We start from the raw sequence: 24,982 nt of genomic DNA, 5'->3' as shown, positions 1-24,982 counted from the left end.
CTGTTATGCTGATGATACCATAGCTGCTATCGCTACTGCTATCGCTGCTAACTAGCGAACGATGGTGTGGTGAACTTGGGAGTTGAACAGCCGTCCCCCTGCAAGAGCCCAGCAGATGCAAGCTGCCCGCGAACGCTGCCCCTCCTCCTCCTCCTCGACGCGCTGAGAAGAGATGCTGCCTTTCTCCTGCAGAGAAATCCAGCTCCGGCGTTTCTAGTCTACCCTTGCGGGTGACTGGGATATCGACCCCCTGAAGGAGATACCAGACCTCCATCATTCTATTCCAGAGGTATGGTGTTGACTAAACCCTTAGAGAGAATTCTTGAAGCAAACCTTGGCAAAACCAACTTAACTTAAAGCTACTTACTTACTCCCCTCCCAAGTATTAGGCTTAGGTCAGGTACACTGGGGTAGGCGTAGTTAGAAACACCAGTTGAGTATTTTAGCCTAATGTATATATGAATGTATATATGTTTTATTCATTTTAAACCATTGTATGGCTAAGAAACCATATCAATGCTTTTACAGTATTATTTTGCAATACTCATCTTACTGTACGTACTTTTTATAATAACAAGTCTTGCAATTGTGGCAATTCATTTCTCTTGTACGAGAAGAAAGACTGTTCAATAAATGTTACCCTTTATTGAAAACGCCTGTCTCTCTATTCTCTACATATTGTGAAAGTAAACTGCACAACCACTGACTGAGTAAAATAACTGTCTATTGTTTCACACGACCCTAGAGATTGACTCTTGATCTGAGGAGCAAAGTTGTCATGTTGCACGGTTGTTGGAAAACTGAATCCCTTCTTGGCTGTGCCAGGGACGCTGATCACTTCCTATTCAGTCAAGAAAGTTTCCAGTGACCTCTGAGCTAGTTGGTAACAAACCCAATTAAGTTTAGCATAGTCAGTGGAGGCCTGGAAGATCCGCACTTCTATGTCGATACTACTGTTTATGTTATTCCAATGCGCAGGGCCTATTGGGAAAATAAGAACTACACTACATGGCGCCCAACGTTTGGTAAGGCGATAAACTAACGCAAGACGTTAGAGTAACTCAGTCGTGCATTTTTCACACAGACCCCTTTCTCCCGTAAATACTCCAATAGACATCTGGAGTGGGTGAAAGGTTAAAATCCGCCCGAACTCAGTAGGAAGAGATTCCTATGCAAAGCTCTGGTTTATTCAACGTTGAAGGATACAGTATTCCAAAATATTGTGCAATGCGACTCAGCAGGGTCCCGACGGGACTACTGAACCGGGTGCAATAATCATCCCGGCACATTTAAGAAAATCTATAACTTTAAAACTTATAGAAAACGGACTGACACCACAAGGTGGTACAGTGATTTTCGTGAAAGAGGCACACGAATATCGGCAGACAGAGGTATTCTATTCATGGATAAACTTTCCAGCGGCAAACGCTAGAACAAAAGAGTTTCACTATTACAAAATAGAGAAACCTCTGGATGAGTACGCTCCTTTCGAGGAGACTGAAATCCCACTAAAATTCCAAGAGCACCTGCTCTGGTTTAATGGCGCCCTAAAACATAATGATCATATTACCAGGCTCGGTCCACTAGGTAGACCAGGAGCAACGTGGCCGGTTCTAGCCAGCTACACACCACATCCGGACATTGCAAAAATGTCTAAAGAAGAGCTGTTAGTACAGCTAAAAACACTTATAAAAATACATAGGCAATTAGTCCAATATGTAATGCGGACTGCAACAGTCCAACCAGCTGTTAATGTACCACAGCTGACCCCTCATCAGGGGAACACTAATAAAATCACACCACAGAACATACAGTCATGTCTTGGTAAAACACCCGTAAAACGGGAACAAATTCCTTTCTGGTTAGCACAGAAAATCACTCAAATAGAGGCAGTATTTCCGGATACTACCCCTATTGAGAAACACAGAATCTTGACCATCTGCCTTCCTATGGGAATCGCACCACACGTGGAGGACTGTGACACTTGGGGTACAGTCTTTGCTTCCATTTACACAAAAACACATGGTGTCCGTCTGTGGCGGTAATACCAGATGTACTACGACAGATTCAAAATGAATACGGTCCTGAACCTGCTTTAACTCTTGGTATGAAATTACTGAAAGACTTCAAGCAGGTCTCGGCTATATTATTAGCCAACATTAAAGGAGAAGCAGCATCTGTGGCGATCCGCCAGAAGTTGAAGGAAACAGATAGAACAGATCAGCCAGTTGAGCTTGCCAGAATCATAGAGAAATGCTATGAAGAATTAGGTAGAGACAGCTTGGGTGGGAAACCAGTTAAGCCCCAACTGCTCGAAAACCCTGAAAAATAATTTATTAAAAATAATTCAAACACTCCTAAAAAGAGCTGGGATGGAAATAAACAATCCACTCCCAAGGAAAACGTTTTCCAGTCCAGAGGAAGGTCTCCTCGATGGAGGGAAAGAACTCCGACTCGAGAACACCAGTCTCCCCAGAGGGAGCCCTCTGAGAAAAGATACAACCTTAGAAATAGGGATAATTTGAAAAAGCCTGACAGATATCAAAATATTGATACACGTCCCTCTCGATCTTTTTCGCAGAAATCGGAAAGAAGAGGACGGTCAGACCCAGGAGAGCACACCAAGTCCAAAGACAAGGAACCTGCTCAGAGTAAAAAATCTCAATTTCCAAAAAAGAAGGTGGCTAGTATTAGAGTAATCAACCATGCCGAGAATACTGAGGACACAGTTGAAAAACGGGGAGTGGGCACAGACAATGTTGGACAGTGCAGCAGAAATCAGTATAGCACGCAAGATCTTGATGAGTCATCTGGAGACAGTGGACACGAATGAATACATTCAGGTTGAAACTGCCGACACCAGACTTAGCGAGCCCCATAAGATATACGAAATAACATTGCGTATAGAGGGTGATAAGACTAGGTAAATAAAGGGTCTATTTTGGGATAAACTCTCAAAAGGCTATGATATTCTGTTAGCTGAAAAAGATTGGCCCCCAGAGTTTGTCAGGGAGTGCCCTCGTGGCGAAGAAATGATTATGCCTGCCTTCTCGAATCACATTCCGATTCACAAAAAATATACTTATGCAAGGAAATGGGCAGTAGCCCAGGCACCGGCATTATATAGAAATCATGTAGGATGGGATGAGGACTCACCTCTTCACAAAATCCAGTTAAAAAGTGAACCAACTGCCCAACGGCAGTATCCCATTAAGCAAGAAGCTAAAAAACAAGTCAGGGAGATCTTAGATCAACTTGAATACCAGGGGGTGATTGAAACATGCACCTCTCAAATGAACAATCCTGTGTTTCCTGTCTCCAAGCCAGGCAATTCATATCGTCTAGTTTTGGACTACAGACACCTTAATGCATGTTGCAAAACTTTTGCAGTACAAAACTCGCATAGTGCAGCCCTAATGAATAACATAGTTATGAAAAAATATAAAACGGCATTAGACATATCTAATGGTTTCTTTTGTCAAAACATTGCACCAGAAAGCAGGTATTTGACCGCTTTCTCCGTAATGGGGTCTCAGAAAAATTTCTGTCGACTCCCACAGGGGTTCAAGAACAGCCCAGGACTATTCTCAGCTAGGGTAACAGAGTTACTACAAATATATGATGATGAGGCATTATCTTACGTAGATGATATCTACCTCACAGACGACGACTTGGATACTCACTTGAAAAGAGTGAACACCATTATACTTGGGTTCGCAGCAGAGGGTTACAAATTCAACTTTAAAAAGTCTCGAATTGCCCATCTAACAGTATTATTTTTAAGATACAAATTATCAAGTGAAGGAAAAAGCCTAGTGGACAACTTCTTAGAGAAGTGCGCTGTACTCCAAGCTCCAAAAACGCTGAAGAATTTACAATCCATACTAGGTTCTCTGAATTTCGGAAGAACATACATTCTAAATAACGCAGAGAGGGTTAAACCTCTCTACGAACTAATTAAACCTGATTTTAAACAAATCAATTGGACTAAAAAACACACAGAAATTTTGAGATCACTGCAAACAGACATGTTAGCTAAAACAAAATTAGATACACGTGACAACACACGCGATCTTGTAATCCGAGTCATCCCAGGAAGATACAGATTCACGTACCTAACCTCTAATGAGGGAGAAAAGGTACCAATTTCAATTAAATCTCACTTGTACACACAAGTAGAAAAAACATTCAGTCACACAGAAAATACTGTGAAAGCAGTGCAAATTGCATTAGCAAATGAACGAGAATTAGTACATGGTAAAAAGATTAATATCCTCACAGCGGAATCCGCCTTCGAGGCGATATTCAGCCCAGTAAACCTGCCTACAGTGTCACTGGATCCGAAATGGATACAGTGTGTAGATTCTCTAGGAGCGGAAGCTGTGAAATACTATTTCGCCCGCAATACGAAGAACTGAATGATTTAGAATATGAAGAAGAATATCCTCTGCCAATCGAACTTCTGCCTCTCCCACAGTACGCCTGTATAATCTATACAGATAGATTTGTACAGCATTTCAACGTAGAGAGCAAATCCTACGATGCAGCCTGTGCGATTGTTAAAGGTCGTTGGCTGTGCGGTAAATTCAGACCGAAAGTAACAAAAACTGAATCAGTAAGAAACTGTTCGGCTCAGAGAGCTGAAATCAGATCTTTAAAGATGGCGCTCGAAAATGCAGAACGTGAATTCCCGACACTAATAGTGTGCGATTCTCATTTTTGCGTCAACTCTTACAATAATAAACTGCAGAGTTGGATTGAAAACGATTACAAAGATGACACAGGTGCCACAATAAAGCATAAATTGCTCTGGAAACAGGTAGCTCTTTTTCAGAAAGAACTACAAAAGACTCACGTGATACACGCACAGAGTCTTCTCCGTGATGGCGTTCACGTTGCAGGGAATTCATTGGCTAACACAGCCACAGCAGAAGCAACTAAACTGGCTTCCGTAGCCACAAAAAAGCGTGCAGAAAAATACATAGACGGGGAAACCATGCTGGCAGTGAAAACTACAGTAAAAGGCGACTGTGCAGCACTACCTGTGAACTATCCACTCAATTATGCATACGTAATCGATGCAAACTCCGTTCCTTTTGCTCGAATCCCTGGAGTGGGGGAAAGGGTAATTCCAAACAGGGACCGGAGGGGCTTCCTCATATAGGAAGCATACATGGGATAGGGTCTGAGACACCAAACAATCAGGGACTCTCTGAAAGAGTTAGAATCAGTATACTGGTGGCCGGAAATGAGTGAAGGCATTCATGAGTTTGCAAAAAACTGTGAAGACTGCAACAGAGATCGCAGTGGAGAACCGGCCAGTGAAGTGTCAGAAGCCCTAATAGAAAGCATCAGGCAATCTATCCGCGCAATCAAAAAAGAGAAACGCGTCCCATTGTACATCATTAAGGCTAAACACACTTAGAAAATGTGGCCTCCAGCGCTCGGCTGACGCCAGAACGGTTATAGAAGATCTGCGAGTCTTTATCGGCACATACGCAATTGCCATGTTCCATTCTGACCAGGGTCCTGCTTTCAGCGCTCGAGCTTATAAGGAGGCCATGGCCAGCATGGGAATTGGGTTGCGGTATTCTTGTCCGTCGCACCCCGAAAGGAATAGTATGGTAGAAAGAAAAAAACGAGACATAAAGCGATCTATAACAGCGAAGGTATTAGGTTCAGGCGCTGGGTGGGTCAAACATTTAATAAGTGTCCAGACCAGTCTTAACAATTTGCCAAGAAATTCTCTAAAAGGTTTCAGCCCATACGAACTATTGTTCGGAATTAGAATGAGAATTCAGGACTTAGATAGTCAATTATCAGTGGTACAAGATAAGAAAACAGACTTTGACATCAAAGATCGTTTGGCTGTTTTACAGGACCTGAGTGAAACAAGAAAATCCTTAAGCAACATAAAGTTAAAGCAACAGCCAGATACCACTGACGAGGCACCACAAGCAACAGCCCCAGCAAGGCCTGTCTGGATTCCAAAGATTGGGGATCTAGTCAGAGAAAAAATCGCGGTGAAGAAGGAATTTGGGCCTTCTTACAGAAAAGCAGTACCTGTCTTGGCAGTCACCGGAACAAGATCAGTAGTACTACCGCCCCTTGCTGGTAAAAAGGAGAACAGAGTTGTATCTATCGACCTGGTAAAACCACAAGCATGTGGCCTATAATCAACAGTAGGCCCAGTGGACTCCCGAGAAACAATAGAATACCAAAACTTGCAACAATCCAAGAGGTTCAAACTGAAAGACTAATCAGATTCGATCAGCCTGCAGTGCACAGAGAAGGACTATGCAATAATGCCATGGAACTCGTGCCTCTTGAGACACAGATTGAAACAGTTCTTTAAGAAATAGCAGTCTACAATAATGTGGCATCAGAAAGTGCTACCGAAAGACAGATTGAAAGAACAATCCCAACAATTGACAGAACTGCCTCTGGTTATTTCATCGACTTCGACAACTTTTCTGAGGATCAAAGTAACCCCGAAGTGATGCCAGAAATAAAAAAGACTTTTAAAGAAAAAGCAACGGAACTCTTTCATCAACTGAAGGAAATCTACCTTATTTCCCCTTGGTTAGAGTTCTGGTTCGGTCTAGGTGTATTTTTCCTCCTACTTTGGCTCATCATGGTACTTTGTTTGGGAAAATTCATTGAGGGAAAATATAGTACAATGGACACAGCAAGTCAGAACATCAACCTAGTCCTCAAACCACACAGATCATCCCACGTGAAGAAAAGAGAACTGTGAACAGTAAATGTCACAGCCATTTAAATACCCGGTGGGGTAGTATGGGAGAAAACTGACTATGAGATCTATGGTCCGGTCGAGATCCTGAAGTATCCTCATCAACTGAAGGTTTCCTTAAGTGACTTTGTAAAACCTAGTACATTCTCTGATAATTGGGACTTTAACAGTATTAATGACATGATGTCTGATTTAGTAATGTCAGCTAGATTCACAGAACATGATTATTTACAAGGTTCGTCTAGTTATGAACAGTTGTCTGTTATACACATTATGGCGATCATTATTTGCATAAATCTGCACAGCCTAGAAATGTTTTTAAGTATAATCAATGGGAACATTGTGCTACACCACCTAAAAGCAGTTCTAAAACATTCTTTGAGAAATTCAAGTACTTCTCAGGGTTTAACACCAGTGATGCAGAAACGTTTTAATACAAACTGTTAGATAAAACAGGAATGAAAACAATGCTGACAAACACTAAATTAATATATTCAGAAGCATTTTATGAAAAAATGATGACATTTGGTTTTGATTATTGGGAAAATAACATTGAAACAAAAACCATTTGGGGTACGAAAGATTGGCAGGTACAAGATGTAGAAGCACTATTCAGAACCTGCATGATACCAGAACAAATGATGTTTTTAAATGACACAATTCACCAAACATCCTGTCTTGGCCTAGCTAAGATCAAAGACCTAAACAAACCGTCTATTCCAAAACCAATACCTGATAATGCAACAACAGATATTGAGATAGACGTAACTAAAATTTTACATTTTAACAGAACACATCCTGATTGGAAAAAGTGGTTAATTTGGCCTACTGACACAAACAACTGTCAAGATAGATTCCTGAATAAAACACAGGGGTTAAAAATGACCAGACAAGACCCTAGATACTCCCAGAGACAACATCCAGGGATAGTAACAACATACAGTGTAGGGAAACTCTGCCTCGAATGGCTAGGATCATCCACACTGGCTGAAATTAAGCAACACTTATCTTTACTTAAAGAGGGTGCTGATTTGCGCGATTTCATTCTTGGACCACGCAAACAGCGTCAAAAGCGTTTCATAGCGACCAGTATCTATGCTGCGTACAATGAGGCTTGGAAAGTCACACAAATTGAAACAGCAGAAAAAATACGAGAAATTGATCGTATTAATTTGGAAAAATCACTTTCTGTAGTGGACAATGGGTTAATGACTCTGTCCTCCAGAATATATTCGTTGGAATATATTGTATCTTCTGCCTTTGACATAATAGACAGAGACTTGCTAATGTTACAGCATGGCCAGTCACAATTACGTTCTATTGTACAATTAGGCTGGACGCTGCAAAATCTTCGTTCAGGCTATGTGCCTTGGCGTTTAATCAACACAACGTCATTATTTTCCATTTTTAACCTTACTGATAAACAAATCAGCTTGGCACAGAAAGGAGCAGACTATACAATCCTGAGCATCGAAAAACTTGAGAGATTACCATTGACAATGTCAGAAAGTCCTGTCATTGAATGGATAATACACGGAATTATCACTATTCCGATAACAACTTTCCGATTTAAAAAGTCCCTTGAATACATACCTATTGGCCAGTATGAACGATTAGGTAAAGGTTATGTTAAGTCAGCATGGAAATTACCATACACACATTCATGCTATAGTGACAGCGACAAAAATGTATTTCTTAGTGGTGAAAACTGTAAACGTTCACTAAGCGGTATACTTTTGTGCCAGGGTATTAATTTACACGGAGCCTGTGAAGGTAATTCTAACAACCGTTCATGCCACCAGCTTGTCACACCTGCAACACAGATAGAGCCCTTCTTTATGCAACTCGCGAATGGGAGTTACATTCTAAGAACGGATCAGAAATGTTGTGGCCTTGTGCCAGGGAAAAGTTATCTCGTAAGCGTAACTTCCATGGTCAAATGCTGTATGCAAGCATTGTTCCCGAGCGGGCCTGGAGACATAGAGACTCCCATCTGGCCTCGTCTGCATTTCTCTTCTATACGAATTGATACTTTAAGCAAAATGAAGTCTGTGCTTTTGCAGACAACAGTGCCCATCACGTCATCAAAAGAGACGTATGATCTCCTAGTTGCAAGGACAGCTACGGAGGTTCATGACCTTTTATCAACAAATTGCCCCGTGCATTTCGTAGAAATGTTAAGCCAACTCCTTAACATGTCTAGTGCCACAGGCATCCCAGGCATATTTAAGACGATTTTTACGGGACTGCTTACACCATTTCAAGCAATTCTGGGAATCCTTCCAAAATGTGTCCACTCTGTTTTTGGCGGCATACCCCTATTTTTGGGACTTGTAGCTGGGATTTTATTTTTGACCCTCCTGCTTCATTATGGCAAGCCACAGCTCAGACATGACTCCTATGGGAATGGAAGAAACAATCCTAGCAATGCACTACCGGGACAGAATAACTAGAGTCCTTGGATTGGCCAGGCTGAGAGATCTAAACATGACCTGGTTCCTTTCATTCAGACCGATATGGCAAAATTGCATCTTACCTGTACTACGATGTATGCTATGCGGAGATGAGTGCGTGTTGGACACCTGTCTTTCACTTCCATCAGCAGTACCAATGGATATCGATACTTTGCTAAGTCCGATAACGGCTCACGCATTGTGTTGTCCCCAGCGGCTACCAATCCTGATGACGGCATTCGTTGAGACTCCTGTGCTACGACTAGGTGGTAACAGTGGAGTGAGTGACAAAAGCAACATCACCCAGGTACGACCTTCTGTGAGCAGTGCTGATCCAGCTTTTTGATGACAGCAATCATTCTCACACCTGCCAAGTAACAGCACTATCGAATTTGGTCGAACTGTCACCTGATTTTGTAGACCAATTCTTTGAGAGCCTGTCTGATATGATGTTCTCACCCGAACAGAAACAATAACTTTAGAGAAGCATTCCGACACACAGCCTTCCCATGAACTCTGAATTCGGCCTTCAGTTTTGAACAACAAAAACTGCTAAAAGCGTTGGAACTCTAATTTCCCCGTTCAAGCATTAATTATTTTGAATTGAACACTTTTTAATATTCACCCTTTTTGGCACGAAAAATTCTTTGCTTAAAGTAAAACTATTCATAGAGAACAGAAGCTTCAACTTCTATTTCTTTATACATCTAGAGACATAATAACTTTACACCAGCCTCTAGCACATTTTATTGCAATGCATTTATATGTGATGAAATTATCTCGCCCTTCTTCTGTTTCAGAGATATTTCATGTGTAATTCTTTTTGCATAATCGTTCATTGATTTAATATGCTATAATTTTTGAATGATTTCTATGCTTCAAAAACGTACAGTACCTACATTTTCACGTATTACAAATACGCCTATTTCCAATGCATATATGTATTTTGGGGTGGGCAATGTTACACATGCATCCTATTGCTCTAGTTTTAGTAATTTGATGGACATGAATTTGTGGAGTGGGTGTTGCGTTCTAATCTAGGACCCTGATCAATACTGTGACCTTATGCCCCTATTCGGCTATAAATCCATTTATTCCCTATATTGGCATAACCGTTCAAGTGCAATATTCAGAAACTCGTCTCTGGCCTCACACGAACAGAGCCACATTTCAGAATCGCTTTCTCTGTCACTTCCTTTGCAACCAATTAGTGCAATGACATAGCAGAAGTTACTATCTAAGATTCCTAGATTAACACTCCGAGTTCTTCAACAAGATAAAAACTCAGCAACCTGGAAATCCCCGCTTGCTATGTTTTGATTAGTAATAGAACTATAATGAACACTGATAGACGATCACTTCCTAGTGACATCTTTATTGACGTCTTATGTCCAAAAACTTACGTCAAACAAGGCACCTTTCAGGTATAAATATTACCAACGTTGCCTTAAGCAAACGCTGCTGTTTTCGCTAAAGCTATCAATGCCATTGCTGCTGAAGAAGCTGCTGTTATGCTGATGATACCATAGCTGCTATCGCTACTGCTATCGCTGCTAACTAGCGAACGATGGTGTGGTGAACTTGGGAGCTGAACAGCCGTCCCCCTGCAAGAGCCCAGCAGATGCAAGCTGCCCGCGGACGCTGCCCCTCCTCCTCCTCCTCGACGCGCTGAGAAGAGACGCTGCCTTTCTCCTGCAGAGAAATCCAGCTCCGGCGTTTCTAGTCTACCCTTGCGGGTGACTGGGATATCGACCCCCTGAAGGAGATACCAGACCTCCATCATTCTATTCCAGAGGTATGGTGTTGACTAAACCCTTAGAGAGAATTCTTGAAGCAAACCTTGGCAAAACCAACTTAACTTAAAGCTACTTACTTACTCCCCTCCCAAGTATTAGGCTTAGGTCAGGTACACTGGGGTAGGCGTAGTTAGAAGCACCAGTTGAGTATTTTAGCCTAATGTATATATGAATGTATATATGTTTTATTCATTTTAAACCATTGTATGGCTAAGAAACCATATCAATGCTTTTACAGTATTATTTCGCAATACTCATCTTACTGTACATACTTTTTATAATAACAAGTCTTGCAATTGTGGCAATTCATTTCTCTTGTATGAGAAGAAAGACTGTTCAATAAATGTTACCCTTTATTGAAAACGCCCGTCTCTCTATTCTCTACATATTGTGAAAGTAAACTGCACAACCACTGACTGAGTAAAATAACTGTCTATTGTTTCACACGACCCTAGAGATTGACTCTTGATCTGAGGAGCAAAGTTGTCATGTTGCACGGTTGTTGGAAAACTGAATCCCTTCTTGGCTGTGCCAGGGAAGCTGATCACTTCCTATTCAGTCAAGAAAGTTTCCAGTGACCTCTGAGCTAGTTGGTAACAAACCCAATTAAGTTTAGCATAGTCAGTGGAGGCCTGGAAGATCCGCACTTCTACGTCGATACTACTGTTTATGTTATTCCAATGCGCAGGGCCTATTGGGAAAATAGGAACTACACTACACCAGAGGCTTGATCACATATATATATTCATATGTATAAGCTATTATGTTTGTGTGTTTATCTTTTTTTAATTAAGCCTATTTGTTATATTTTGTTAAAATGTATGTTAAATTTATTTTATTTTATTAAAATTTATTTTCATATTCAATGTAGTTAATGTATATAATTTTATTTTATAGATTAATAAATTGATGTTTTGTACATCTATATTTTTGTACGATATTTTTTAGTCAATATTTTTGTACTTACCTGTTTAAGTATAGGGATTTGTTATTTTTGTAGACAATATTTCTTCAAAGCTGGTGGAGGCCATTGGCCTACTGCGATAGAGTGACCTTTGACAGAGATGCACCGGTATTGGTGGACAGATTATGAACCCAGTAGCATGGAGCAATGGAGCAATTGGAAAAGAGATTGGTTGAGAGCTTGCCAGACTGGGAACTCTGTGGTCAAAGAAGGGGAAAGATGCACATAGGGAGGCGAAGTTGCCCCCCATAAGATACACCAACTAAGGAGATGGTGTTCAAGAAAGGGTTACATAGGTGCATGTGGCTTAGCTAATGGCACAAATGTACATCCAAGTTTGGGGAATTGCAATTGCCACTGAACTGCACTTTCCATATCCCTCTAATAGAAAATTTAAGACAACTAAAAGCCTTAAATCTTTGGGAGTACATAGCCAGGAAAAGGAAGAAATCTGAATACAAAATGCACACTAGGGCTCATACATGGAGGAGTGTGCAAGAGGAGGAAGCCAGAGTATATGAAGGAATGAAGTAATTGACACTTTGAGATCTATCCTCTGATAGAAAGCGAAGAGAGGAGAAAGAGAACCTAGATGGAGAGTGTGACATGGAAGAGGACTTGCATGGTTCTATGTCCTGGCTCTCTCCTGCTGATCATATACCAAAAGACACACATGTTGATGACTTTAACTCATATCCCAAGGATACTGAGGCGGCAGGACTCAACCCATGGAGGAGCTTGTGTTTGACTATGTGAAGCAACCCAGAGGATGCACAGTCATCAGGAGAGGAACAATCAGGAGAGACACTTCCAGAGGCAGTTGGAAGATGCCGAAGTGCTGTAGGAGAAAGAAGTACCAGCTGCCTTTATGGTACAATCAAAGGATGCCACCTGGCTTATTTGACACGGAGAAACCGTGGACCTCAAACCAGAGAAGCAAGCTGAGGAGTCGGGGAAGGGAGTGAATGCAGGTGTACTACAAGTCCCAGCTAAGTTGTTTGAGGCACGTGGCTAACTCAGGTGAGTGCGAGAACTGGGGTTGGGGTGGGAGGGAGCGAACTGCACGGGGCACCACTAAGGATCCAAAAAGGGGGTGAACTGTACGTACTACTATGACCACAACCACCCAGGGAACTTGTTTAAAAGGATACAAATGAGAGGATGTTTTCTTTCTGAGAAAGTGTTATTAACCATGTGTTGTTGAGCGCTTATTCCCCAGAACCCCCTGCACTCGTGTTGGTACAGACAGGTGGAGGAATCAAAGCAAATTACTTTTTAGAGGACTTACCTGCACTGTTCGCCTTTAAACAGAGGCTACCAGAGGGGAGGACTCCTGGCATGGGACCTGGAAAGCTGAGAATAGAAAATAATTATTAATCTAGAGACTTTTCTGTACAGCATGTTAAATAAAGCGAGTGCACTTCAACCAAGTACTGTCATGCAGTGAATATAATCTAAGACATTGTTAGCAGCCAAATTACAGACAGAGAGGCAGGAACAGAATAATCCTACCCGCATACAATGGAGAAGCTGCTGCACGTAGTGTCACTGCCCTGGCAGAAACTGAGAACAAGACAGTGGCAGAATCCCATATAGAGGATTGCACACCTCAAAGCTGTACAGAGACTGCTGTCTAACTCCCTCTTCAGACATATCCCCAAGCTGGGAGCAGTAAGCGCATTGCCTTTGCTGAGTACCTTAATTTCTCAACCTATCCCAAAGATAACTCAGCATTCCGCACAAAAGTCTGGAGTAATGGCATTACTGCCACGGCAAGGACAGAGCTTGGTCAGCAATATGATAGGAGGTAAGACAAATGGCATAGCCTTACCAGTTAGCATGCAAAGCATTGGGAAAATACCACAGAGACTTAATGTTGTCCAGTTGAAAACCAAATTTAGCTGCTTCCGTGCTCATGACAGCTCCACGTTGTCATGAGCCACGGGCGGCGTGTGCTCATGATGGCGTAGAGTCGCTCCTCCCACGCGGCACTAATTCCCCGCCTTTGCGGGCAAATTAGTAAGTGGGCGGGTCATGATGGCTCCACCCTGTCATAAGCGCATGCCCGGTGACTAATGAAGGTGCGGAGCCGTCATTAGTACGGGAGGGCCATGCCCACTCCCTAGCCCAGCCCGCTGCGGAATTTGCACTGTGGCAAAAAGGTTAGAACAATTGTTATGGGAAACGTGAGTATGTAATTCCTAGAGCATTACAGTGAGTGTGCGTTGCTCTACATGAGCTAGGAAGCAGCAAGGGTGCCAAGGGAGGTGCTAGAGAGGATGGAAAAGGTGGTGCATGAATGTGGAATTGACTTAACTCAGCAAAAGAATTTGCAGAAGAATCCTTGGATGACGATGAGTGAGAAAGAGTAAGAACTGTTAAAGCTGAGAGGAGTGAGAACTCATGTGAGGGAATTGGTTGAGAACATTAGGAAATTCCCTAAACTCAAACTCATTGCAGATGCAGGGAGGGACTCAATGTTACTAGTTGAGCCATGGAGTACACCAAAATATGATGAGGACTCATAATGGCCTGCTCCCCATAATATTTGGGATCTCTATTGATTTGAGCTGGGTGTCTTTGGCATAAGAGACGATGTTGAGTCCGTGGTTTGTGACTACGGCTGCGAGCGGGCCATGTAGACTTTGAAGAGGGTGGGGCTCAGGTAGGACCCAAGGGGGACACTACAGCCAATCTCTGTGGGTTCTGAGAGGAACAGTGGTAGTCTGACCCGCTATGTTCTACTGGTGAGGAAGGTATGGATCCAGTCCAGTGCTTTGTCATGGATACCAACATCATGGAGTCTTGTGCTTAGGGTGCATTGGGAGACGGTGTTGAAGGTGGCTGAGAGGTCTAGGAGGGTAAGAGGTGCTGTTTCTCCCCGGTTGAGGATGGAGCTGATGTCATCAGTGGAAGCGAGGAGGGTGGTCTTTTCAGCTATGTTTGCTTCATAAGCCAGATTGAGAGGAGTCTAGGACATAGTTGGCTGCAATCAACTCTCTAAGATCTGTGCTGTGAGCAGGTAAATTATCTACATCGGCTTACTATTAGGGTCACTAACGCCTTGCACTCTGGCCATCTGATTATTTGGCTACGTGTTTGCACTTCTTATTGTAGACTACGTCATTTATACACTTGGTTTCCCTTCCCGTTATAATTCACCTGAACAGCCGAAATTGGTTATTGTTTGTCACAGCTTTATTAAAAACACGCTCCCATTCTATGTTTTTTATGTTTTATATTTTTAATCTTTCATTTTTTGATTTATTTATTTATTTCTGCATGCACAGCGTACTTAGTTTCACTCTTTTGGGTTTGTTACTAAACCTACTATTGGCAACCTGTGGGCTCACAGCACAGATCTTATTGCTAGTGTTTGATGGTCAAAATGTCATATAATTGCCTAATTTTCTGTTTATGTTTTTTTCCTCCTCCCTTTCCCTAATTTTTCAGTAAATTATGTATTTTGGCAATATAATCCCATAGTGTGGGCATTCTGTATGTATATAATTGCTAGGCAATATTGTGTTGTCCTGAAGATGAACCTTGAACTAGAATAGGGTTCGAAACGTTGTCGACTTTTATACACTAAATGCTTGTTTATCTTGTGAGATCATTATTTGCATATGTGTATTCTTTGGATTGTCTGTGTATAATTTATGATATTCAGACTGCCTTAATTTGCCTAAGACTCCCCTGTTTGTTCCTTCCCTGAATGTGTTAGTTGGGCACCGGCTGGTGTCCCACTTGTATCACACTTAACTTTTACGCATTTTTTACATTGAAAATTAAAACTGTCCGGCTGGACATTGGATATAGAACTATCAAGTCTATATTTATTGGAATTCATTGTTCTTTGATCTAGGGACATTGTTTTTTGTTAATATATAATCACTCAAGGTCCCTAGCTTATCGCGCCTTTGGGTACCCTTGTTCTCTAAACAATGTGAACTAATCAGAGCCACAATGATGACCCAATTGAAATATTCCGTGTCAAGCACCTTTTTAGATCTCAAATTCAACTCCTTCTATAACTGGCTTAAGGCCATTGAACTTAGCGGTCTATCATGATGGTGGGCGGATCGCCCCTGCCGGGCTGGCAGTAGCCACCGCCGGCTCGGCGGGGGCGATCTGCCCACCATCTATGCCTAATTGACCTTCGCCATATTAGTATGGCTGGGGGGGTTCACGGCAGACTGAAAGACCGTCCGCCACTTTTCTGCTGGTCAACTCGTCGACCGGGCAGAAAAGGGGCATAACATGGTGGCGGTGTCTGCAAGACACCGCCATCCATATTATGTTGATGACGAAGATCAGCCTTTCCATGGCAGCGTTGCCGCCATGGAAAAGCATGCAGTCTTTGCTTTTGGGTGCCCATTGCAGGACCCCAGGGTGTTGAGGGGATGGGGGTGCACATGGGGGGTACCTATACTACCCCCCTGCATTTGCATGCACAAGGTAGCAGGCACCGCGTGGTGCCTGTCACGTTGTGCATGCAAATGCACTACATGCATTTTTTACAGTGCGGCGGGTGCTGCTAACTGCACTGCCCACCGCAATGTAAAAAATGCAGGATGTTCCCGCCACATGCTAATTTGTATGGTGGGACCGCCACACCTATGGCGGGCTGTCACTTTTGCCGTTGCGGTGGCGGGCGTACTTTGTCCGCACACCATCGTAATAGACCCAATAGTCTGGAAAAATTAACTAGGCTAATGCTTCAAGGTCTACTGGACTTGCCCTGGGAAAGACATGAGTGATTTTTAATTTGACCTCTAATAACCCTTCTATGGCTAATGCTGGGGATTGCATTTTACCTGCTACACTTTTACACTTTCATGAGATACCAGATGAGGGGAAATATTTGAAGGGAGTGCATGTTGATTAGGCAACGGAGGGTGGTGCCTCGGGTGATAGCAGGATTCGGGAAACTGCGGCAGGGGTACCCCAAAAACAGGTGGAGGGGGTACCAACTCTACACCTGCCTCCTGTCCATAAATGGTTGTATTAGTTAATGTCCCGGTATTGGCACCAAGGATTGTGTAGACTACAGAGCAGTTAAAAAACATGGTTATTCATGGTCTCTCTCTTAAAATGTTTTGAAAATTATTGTGTTATTGTTAATTTTAACCCGTTGCATGATCATGACAGCTCCACGCCCTCATGAGCCACGGGCAGCCTGTGCTCATGACAGCGTGGAGCCGCCATGCAACTGCCGCTCTGCCCATGCGGCACTAATTCCCCTTCTGTGCTGGCAAATTAGTGAGTGGGCGGGGTCATGACAGCTACACGCCTTCATGAGCACACGCCACCTGTGACTCATGACAACGTGGAGCCGTCATTAGTACCGGAGCGCCGAGCTCACACCCTCCCCGCGCCTCGGCTAAATTTGCGCTGCAGCGAAGGGGTTAATCAACAGAGTGTAGTGGATGTTCAGATACATCAGGCAAACATGGGCTTAAAAAAGTCAGAGGTTATTAAGTTGTTGTCACTATCCTTCTTTTATAACCATCTGAATCAAGCCTCATGCCCGTACTGTTCCGGAGATAGGCCCAACTAACACAGCACAAGCCTTAGGGATTTTGAGTTAGATTGACCTATTCAATCCCCATCTAGCAAGGCTGTTTTGTGTGTTCCATCTCACAATCAGCTCGATCGTTTGGCTCAACACAGGCTCTTGTTTGATGCTACCACTGTATTGACGATTCCCTCAACAATTCTGTCGGGAGTGATGATAATCTAAATTTTGGTAACAATCCTTTGTCTAACTCACACAGTGTTAAAGTCCTCAGTTGAAACATAGCGGGTGTTAAGGCCAAGTTGGAATCACAGGAATGGTTGGATTACATTTTGACATTGTCTTACTGCAGGAAACTTAAGCTGAAAATTATGTATCTTGCGATGGCTTTGTAAGCTACATGCAGTATAGACTCCATCTTCATTTTGGTAGGCTGTAGCTGGATTTCTAGCTTAGTTTTAGGTAACTCTAGATTGTGTGGTTGCACCAATCAATACTGGTAATAGGCTACGCCAAACTTTCCATTTAAATTGGGCCTTGAATTTGGGGTTATTTATAATAAATTTTTATAACAATAATTTCTCTGTACGTACCAATACCAATTTAAGCTTTCGTTTTTCTTTTATTGATACTTTATACAATAGCCCACTTCTTATGGGGCTATTTTAACCTGTTGCTAGCTAGAAATTTTAATGCCAAGATGGTTTATACCTCGTTCTTATTGAGGCTAAACCTTTACGATGTGACCAACTCCTTATACCCTTCCCAGAGCCAAGATGCCAGGGGCTCTGTACTCTTTCCTTTATTAGTCAGCCATGACTTACATAATGCCTTTGAGCTCTTGGGTTCTGGCATCTAAAAGACAGCTAAATTTACTGGTATGAACCGATGTTCTATAATCGATTACAATTTTGTTAGAAGGAACTACATAACCTAATTCTTGACAGGGTGGTTAATTCTGGTATCTTAAGCGATCACAACCCTCCTCACTATTTCACTTAATCACCCAAAGAGAGCCAAGCAGGAAGGAATGGCGGGTCTGTCTCTATTATTGGCTAAGGACAATTTGAGTAGGTTGGCTTGGAAAAATGCTAATATACTCTTAGGGCCAGATGTAGGTAAATCTGATTTACCGACTCTTAAATACCGAATCATACCGATTCGTTATTTATGAATCGGTAAATTAGAAGGAGGGAGATGTAGGTATTTTTAAATTTTGATTTACCGAATCTGTAACATTCGGTATTTACTGATTCGGTAAATACCGAATCGGTATTCCCCATTGAATCCTATGGGCTTTGGAGCCCATAGGAATCATTGGGAAATACCGATTCGGTATTTACCGAATTGGTAAATACCGAATCCAGCAAGGGTGCAGGGGGTGTCACTTTGACACCCTCTAGCACCCCAAGTGCAGGTTTGTGTGCCATGTGGTACACATACATGCCCTAAGGGCATGTCTGTGTGTCACATGGCACAGGAGTGCACGCACAGATGTGCATGCACAACTGAATTCGGTATTTTACCACCAATAGGATTGGGTGGTAAAATACCGACTCTTAAGGGCCTGTGGCACTCTGTGGAGTGCCACCTACATCTGGGTTTTACCGAATCGGTTAAATTACCGATTCGGTATTTTACAGAATCAGTAAATTTACCGAATCAGTAAATTTACTGATTCTGTAAAAAAATGCCCCCTACATCTAAAAAACCAATTACCAGTCGGTATTGGCCGAAATCGGCCGTTACCGACCGGTAATTGGCGACCTACATCTGGCCCTTGGTCTTTTGTAAATTTGTATCAAGCAAATTTAATGTTATTTTTGCCTGCCTCTCTTGTGAAGTTGGAGGGAAGACTATAATTGACTCCTTTGAGTCCCTGTGAGATGCTACGATGGCGATACTCACGAAAAAGTATGGCCAGTAAAGCCAAGGGGAACCCGTTGGTTTAACAAAGCATGACAATAGGCACACATAAAGTTGCATTTTGATTTAAGTAAATCCCAAAGGAATAGGTATGACATTGCAATATGAAGGTAGGAATATAAACAGTCGTTGGCAATATTAAAGTTAAGGTGAGAGTGAGAATTGGGGAAATTTAGCCTGTGCCTGAATGACCAAAAATACCAGGACTTTTTAAAAAATGGTAATAATAATTACCTGCCTGATTCCCCTAAGTCGGCAATAAATTGTAGCATTGCCCCAGAGGCATGGGTGACTTACCTCAGTAGGATATATTGTTCCACGGATAGTGGGTCAGTATGGGTAGATCCTCACCCCTCCCCCCAGATTTCCAAACAACATCTCCTTTTCCTTAGAAGAGGCAATTGCTGCTTTTGTTATGAGTCCATCTAACAAACCACCTGGCCCTGATGGGGTCTCTAAGGACCTTTATATGGGCAATATTGAATGCTGGTCCCCAATTCTAACTAATTTGTTTAACCATTCCTGTGAGGTTGGTCTTTTTAAGTCCTGGAAGACATTAATTATTGCACTGAAACATAAAAAAGGGAACTGGCAGGAGCCATCCTGTTATCATCGTATTTTTCTGTTCGACCCTTTAGTTAAATTAGTGGGCAAATCATTTTAGATAAAATGCTAACCTAGATCTCAGACAATACCATTCTGTCTAAGGTACAGTACGGTTTTTGTTCGGGTCTTGGGGTGATAGATCAGTGTCTTAACCTGCATCTCCTGGTTAACAAGTACAAACTAGCAGTTCCATTATGTTGCTTTTATGGACCTCTAATAACCGTTTGATAGTATGACTAGATCAAAGCTTTGGGACTTGTTGATCTCTATGGGGGTTACAGAAGGGTTGGTACACTTCTGCGGGCATTGCATTTTAATATTTCTGCCTTGTTGAGGTTTGGGGATAAAGGAGAGTGTACTGATTCTTTTAGACTCATGCATGGAGTTCTCAAGGGCTGTGTCATGGCTCCTTTTCTCTTTTTATTGTATATCAATAAATTAGACACTGTCCTCCTGGAAGTTGGGAAGGATGTATCCATAGAGAAGAATAGACTTAGGCCTTCGCTTCTTTACACCAATGATACAGTTTTGTTAGCCAGAACCCCCAATGGTCTTAAAAACCTTGTAGATGAGATTGTGGGCTTTATGGAGAATTTGAATTTAGAGACCAACAGGTCTAAAACGTTTATCATGGCATGTGGCCAAAAAGACATGAAAACTCTACAATTAAGGGGAAGCACTTGGTTAGATTTAATATTTCCCCTATCTGGTCACAACATTTGAGCAAAATAATACCTGCGCTACTTGTCTGTCGAGCAGACACGCTTGTATTTCTTAAACTGTTGGCTCTATCTTCAATTTCTCCTCTAGGTTAGGCAATATTCCCATTTACCCCCTTGCAGCATTTTACACATGTACGTGTATTCCCGTTGTTACATATGGTGCAGGGATCTGTGGCTACTGCAATGTTAACGATTTACAGGCTGAAGAAAACAGGGTGCCTATAAGAATTCTGGAGGTTCCACCAAGTAGTCCCCATTTTATGGTGCATGAAGAACTAGCCCTGGATTACGTAGAGGTTTATGTTGAATCGTCACCTTTGCATCTATGGTACTCTGTTTGGAATAATAATCAGGCAAAACCTAATAGGGATATTATTGAGAACTGCCTGGTGTGTGCTCTAGGCCCCAAGATACCCTGGCTCAAATACATCCAGTCTAACTTCGTGAAATGGGCAGACCCACTCTCTTTTTAAATCTGAGATCCCTTGGAAAGGATGATAAGGTTTGTGTCAAGAATAGTTTTTTTGATGAGCAGGCCACGGAATAGAGCACTACCTTAGTCTGCAAAGCACTCCTTTAAAGAGAACGCACTCATCCAAACGAGCCCTGGGTTGTAGCGATGCTTGGAATTGGTAAGTCACCCCTGGGAAAGAATGTTGCTCGCCAGGTTTCATTCGGAATCAATTAGAAGGGAACTTTGCTTTCCCCTTGGCCAGTATGATATTGCCAGCATATGTTGTTGCCTCGGTGACCAAATTTCCCACTACACTCTGCTGCATTCTGATTTGATATCAGGCGGAAGGCTGGAGCTGGAGGTACTGTAACAAACCTTGGCAAAATCGAGTTTTTAAAGCTTTGTGTGGTGTCACTGTTTACTTGCACTGTAACTTTTAAAAAACTGCCAACTACTTCTTGAAGCACACAGCGGTGCATACGCTGTCGCGCTATCCTCAATAACAAAGCGGCCGCCATTAGAGCAGGCGCGCTCGCCGGACACGCCCACTAGAGGCCACGCCCCTTTGACTACTTAAACGCTGATCTTCAGCGCAACGTCTGATCACTGACCCAGTCCTGAGGCGGAAGCCGGGAGCTGGAGGTACTGTAACAAACCTTGGCAAAATAGAGTTTTTAAAGCTTTGTGTGGTGTCACTGTTTACTTGCACTGTAACTTTTAAAAAACTGCCAACTACTTCTTGAAGCACACAGCGGTGCATACGCTGTTGCGCTATCCTCAATAACAAAGCGGCCGCCATTAGAGCAGGCGCGCTCGCCGGACACGCCCACTAGAGGCCACGCCCCTTTGACTACTTAAACGCTGATCTTCAGCGCAACGTCTGATCACTGACCCAGTTCTGAGGCGGAAGCCGGGAGCTGGAGGTACTGTAACAAACCTTGGCAAAATCGAGTTTTTAAAGCTTTGTGTGGTGTCACTGTTTACTTGCACTGTAACTTTTAAAAAACTGCCAACTACTTCTTGAAGCACACAGCGGTGCATACGCTGTCGCGCTATCCTCAATAACAAAGCGGCCGCCATTAGAGCAGGCGCGCTCGCCGGACACGCCCACTAGAGGCCACGCCCCTTTAACTACTTAAACGCTGATCTTCAGCGCAACGTCTGATCACTGACCCAGTCCTGAGGCGGAAGCCGGGAGCTGGAGGTACTGTAACAAACCTTGGCAAAATCGAGTTTTTAAAGCTTGTGTGGTGTCACTGTTTACTTGCACTGTAACTTTTAAAAAACTGCCAACTACTTCTTGAAGCACACAGCGGTGCATACGCTGTCGCGCTATCCTCAATAACAAAGCGGCCGCCATTAGAGCAGGCGCGCTCGCCGGACACGCCCACTAGAGGCCACGCCCCTTTGACTACTTAAACGCTGATCTTCAGCGCAACATCTGATCACTGACCCAGTCCTGAGGCGGAAGCCGGGAGCTGGAGGTACTGTAACAAACCTTGGCAAAATCGAGTTTTTAAAGCTTTGTGTGGTGTCACTGTTTACTTGCACTGTAACTTTTAAAAAACTGCCAACTACTTCTTGAAGCACACAGCGGTGCATACGCTGTCGCGCTATCCTCAATAACAAAGCGCCGCCATTAGAGCAGGCGCGCTCGCCGGACACGCCCACTAGAGGCCACACCCCTTTGACTACTTAAACGCTGATCTTCAGCGCAACGTCTGATCACTGACCCAGTCCTGAGGCGGAAGCCGGGAGCTGGAGGTACTGTAACAAACCTTGGCAAAATCGAGTTTTTAAAGCTTGTGTGGTGTCACTGTTTACTTGCACTGTAACTTTTAAAAAACTGCCAACTACTTCTTGAAGCACACAGCGGTGCATACGCTGTCGCGCTATCCTCAATAACAAAGCGGCCGCCATTAGAGCAGGCGCGCTCGCCGGACACGCCCACTAGAGGCCACGCCCCTTTGACTACTTAAACGCTGATCTTTAGCTCAACGTCTGATCACTGACCCAGTCCTGAGGCGGAAGCCGGGAGCTGGAGGTACTGTAACAAACCTTGGCAAAATCGAGTTTTTAAAGCTTTGTGTGGTGTCACTGTTTACTTGCACTGTAACTTTTAAAAAACTGCCAACTACTTCTTGAAGCACACAGCGGTGCATACGCTGTCGCGCTATCCTCAATAACAAAGCGGCCGCCATTAGAGCAGGCGCGCTCGCCGGACACGCCCACTAGAGGCCACGCCCCTTTGACTACTTAAACGCTGATCTTCAGCGCAACGTCTGATCACTGACCCAGTCCTGAGGCGGAAGCCGGGAGCTGGAGGTACTGTAACAAACCTTGGCAAAATAGAGTTTTTAAAGCTTTGTGTGGTGTCACTGTTTACTTGCACTGTAACTTTTAAAAAACTGCCAACTACTTCTTGAAGCACACAGCGGTGCATACGCTGTCGCGCTATCCTCAATAACAAAGCGGCCGCCATTAGAGCAGGCGCGCTCGCCGGACACGCCCACTAGAGGCCACGCCCCTTTGACTACTTAAACGCTGATCTTCAGCGCAACGTCTGATCACTGACCCAGTCCTGAGGCGGAAGCCGGGAGCTGGAGGTACTGTAACAAACCTTGGCAAAATCGAATTTTTAAAGCTTTGTGTGGTGTCACTGTTTACTTGCACTGTAACTTTTAAAAAACTGCCAACTACTTCTTGAAGCACACAGCGGTGCATACGCTGTCGCACTATCCTCAATAACAAAGCGGCCGCCATTAGAGCAGGCGCGCTCGCCGGACATACCCACTAGAGGCCACGCCCCCTCGCCCTACAAATGTGCATGCACAGGAAGCGCAGCGGACGAGCGCAGCGGGAGCGCAGCGGGAGCGCCGTTTGCGTGCCGAAGGCGCGCCTAGGGCAAGCCCGTCTGCGCCCATCCGCGACCAGCCGGGACCCAGGGCCACAAACCCTGGTCCCCTTCCTGCCCAGAGCAGGACCTACAGCTCGGCGGCCTTACGCAGCATAGGTAGGAACGTCACCCCCCAGTGCCCCCATACATATGCCCCCACAGAACTACCTGCCTTATGTTTGGGGTGCAAGCACTCCTTTCGCAAAACTCCGTCGGCCGAGGTACTAACGTACCGCATGTACGCATTAAACTGCCGCTCCTTACCAAAACACTGCACTCAGATTGCCATGCTGCACGAGGAGGAAAAGCTGACGCAGTTTTCCTGACAGAAACATGGCTCACTGCTCACTCCGAGCCAGACGTGGTTCAAGCACTACCTGCAGGCTACCATATCCTTAGATTGGATAGACCGGTGGGGAGAGGCGGAGGTCTGGCGATCATTTTGAAGAACCAGTACCAATGCCGTACTACAGCAGATACTATCCCTGACTGTGAGAGTGTAGCATTCTGCATAGAATTCAATGCAAATAGTTCCTTCTCAGGTACCCTGATCTACCGCCCCCCTGAGCCTGTAAAAATGTTCCACAGGTCCCTGCCAGAAATTATAGCGGAAAGAATTCTCTCGTCCGCTAACCACACGATCCTAGGGGACCTGAATCTTCATTTTAATTCCCCTGCAGACCACATCGCTCAGGAATTACTAGAAGATCTGGAAGCCCTCCAACTCTCCCAACTGGTGGCTGCTCCGACCCATGAAAAAGGCAACTTACTTGATCCCATATTTAGTAACTGCCTGGATCTAACTGTCGATCAACCCATCCCCCTTCCATGGTCAGACCACTTTCTGGTCCCTTTCACCTGGGTCACACATAAGACCCCCCAAGCATCTCCCC

Source organism: Lissotriton vulgaris, chromosome 2_1, assembly GCF_964263255.1.
Source record: "Lissotriton vulgaris chromosome 2_1, aLisVul1.2, whole genome shotgun sequence".
Classification (NCBI taxonomy): Eukaryota; Metazoa; Chordata; class Amphibia; order Caudata; family Salamandridae; genus Lissotriton; species Lissotriton vulgaris.
Note: the sequence above shows the minus strand (reverse complement) of the source record.